This window comes from Callithrix jacchus, chromosome 2 (assembly GCF_049354715.1).
Source record: "Callithrix jacchus isolate 240 chromosome 2, calJac240_pri, whole genome shotgun sequence".
In the NCBI taxonomy this organism is placed as follows: domain Eukaryota; kingdom Metazoa; phylum Chordata; class Mammalia; order Primates; family Cebidae; genus Callithrix; species Callithrix jacchus.
In genome coordinates, this window is record NC_133503.1 from 77684221 (window position 1) to 77686825 (window position 2605).

Sequence of the window (2605 nt, forward strand, 5' to 3'; positions counted from 1 at the left end):
TCATTAAGACTGAAAGCACGTAATCAATCTTACAATATGTATACATCTGGTATGCTGAACAAGTGTGGGGTTTGGATTGTGACAAAAACACAGCTTAAATAAAAATAATTTTACCACTGTGTGTTTAAACTTCATTTGGCGATTATAACTTCCTATCTCTGGAGGAAAACTCTAGAAGTCCCATGATTTCTCTACTCATTCTTTTCTTTTCTTTTTTTTTTTTTGATAGGCACTGAGACTTTATTACATGGCATGGCATTCATGACGATGGGAGGAGCAGGCAGAAATGCAGGCCGGAACATTCCACAGACCAGGGACAGTTTCCAGAAAGTATGTGTTTCCAGACCATTCAGTAGAAAGACCGTCTGGTGTTGTTCCGGGGGAGAGGGGGGTTGGACTGGAAGCGGTAGGCTAGCATCATCCTCTGGTGAAAGCCTCGTACTAGGCCTCTTCCTTGGAGAGCGTAGCTGGCCGGTCACAGTGCCAAAGCCGGCACCATCCGCTGTGGTGGTGCACTTGTTGACCGGGTTCTTGATACCCTGGCCCTCCGAGCCCAGCCCCTCGCCCTCCTTCCAGCCCATCTTCATCAGCATCTGGTAGCCGAAGTTCTCGGTCAGCTTGCACTCTTTGAACTTGGAGTATTCAGGCTCGCGGCCCTCCTTCAGGGCCTTGAAGGTCTCCATAAACTTCTTCAGCTTGCCTGGAGGCAGGAAGTCTCTGATGAAGTGCTTGGCCCGGCCCATCTTCGTCAGCTGCTCGGCGCATTCCCTCGTCGTGTCCATCTCCATGCGCCGCAGCTGGTGCTTCCGGGTGCCCAGCTCGCAGTCCACCTCCTTGTCGCTGTGGCAGCGGTGCTGGTGCTGTGCACCGTCTTCTCCCACAGCAGCTGCATGTCCTGCGTGGCCCGCTTGTGCTCCATGATCACGTCGTATGTCTGATGCATCTCCTGCTGCTCCTTCAGCGGCTTCTTCCTGGCGTCCAACAGCTCTGTGACGCCCACTAGCCCCAAGGACTTCTGCTTCTCATAGCGAGGCCCGTGAGGTACTGAACTGACAGAGGAGAGGGAGAGCCATCCACGTCCCTCACCAGCTCAGCAGGTGAGAGCTCGGCCTTGTTCTCTTTAGGCCCCCAACCGGCTCTTCCGCTTTCTCTTCACAGTGGTTGCAGAGGGAGTCTGGCTTCCCGGGGGTGGCTGGAGCAGGTATGACGAGCGGGGGTGGGGGTGTGTGTGGGGGTGTAGGGGGGTGGGGGCGGCACAGGCGAGGAGGAGGCGGGGCAGGTGGTGGCTGGGGTCAGGCCTCAGGAGAGGACTTGCGCTTCAGGCCGTGTCCTGTGCCATGAGGTTGCCTGGGGAGCCGGCCTTGGCTTTCTGGAACTCCTCCAGCTTCTGTCAGTAGCACTTGTACCCTTGGCTGTTGGGCTTGTACAGAAAGCTGAATGCCTGGTTTTCATGATGGTTCTGGAGGGTGATGGTTTCCACTCGGGATCCCTGCCTGCTATGAACCTGGCCAAGTTCTCTGCAAGGTTCTTGACCTCTACGTCCTCTGGGGGTGAAACTTTCTGAGAGGCTGCCGGGGACTTCTGCGCTTCCTTTCTTACCTCAGCCACCTTCTTTCTGTAGTAGAGGAATTCCCTGCTATTCTTTATCAGGCAAAAATGCAAATGCAGGGTTATCCTTGTAATCCTCCATAGCTTCTTTTTCTAACTCCTCTGCCACAAAGTGGGCCAATTTCTCTATCATTTTCCGAGTCTCGATTCCCTCTGGGAGTGAAAGTTTGATTTTCAGCCACTGCTCATAGTCCTCCTCCTTCTCTTCCGGGTACTGGAAGACACTCAGACAGTGCGCCACCAGCAGCTGCTTGACTGCGAGAGCTCATCACCTGGCCCGGGGAGCTGGCCAGCCCCAGGCCTGTATGCTTGCTGATGAGGAGGGACCCCTTTCCTGCACTGGGGGTAAGTGTGCTGGAAGGGGCAGTGGGCGCACTGGGTAGGGGGTGGGGGCCGGCATCTGTGCTGGTCTGTGCCTTCTGCAACTTCAAAAACTGCTGCAGTAAATGACTGTCGTTAGCGAACTTGTTGGAAAGGCAGGAAGAGTTGTGTGCATTTGAGATTTCGCTGGGATGTGGGGACTGAGGGCTGGCCCCTGATTCTGCTTGGCTTTCTGTTCCATTTTGGCTTCAATTTCCCCTTTCTTCTGAGCATTGAGCTCTTCTTGGTGAAGGATGTTCATGTTCATTTTTCCAGATTTAGGGGGAGAAACTCCAAACCACCCATAGGCCTTTCTTATGGAATCCCGGTTGTCCATCTTGAGACTCATCCAATCCCACAGTCTCTCTACCCACTCTTATGTGACAGACCTATAGTCACTTTAAGATGTGAACACACTCACAATTCAGTAATTAGAATGTCCTGACCACGGGATAACAAAGATTTGCCCTTGGTCACCTCTTCTGTTTCCCAGGTTGTACCTGCTTCAGGCGGCTGCAGGGACAGGGTGAGTTCCTGGGTCTCTCTCATCTCAACTCCTTCCCCCCTCATAAACTGTTGGTTTGGAACTGCCAGTGTTAAGGGTAGGAGAGAGCAGAGGTGTAGGGGAGGGCACTGC

At 53.5% G+C, this 2605-nt stretch overlaps 1 pseudogene; it reads right to left on the reverse strand.

The window, feature by feature from the left end:
- Positions 1–243: 243 nt before the first annotated feature.
- Positions 244–2331, reverse strand: LOC100391054 (SURP and G-patch domain-containing protein 1 pseudogene; annotated as a pseudogene).
- Between the last annotated feature and the right edge of the window lie 274 nt (positions 2332–2605).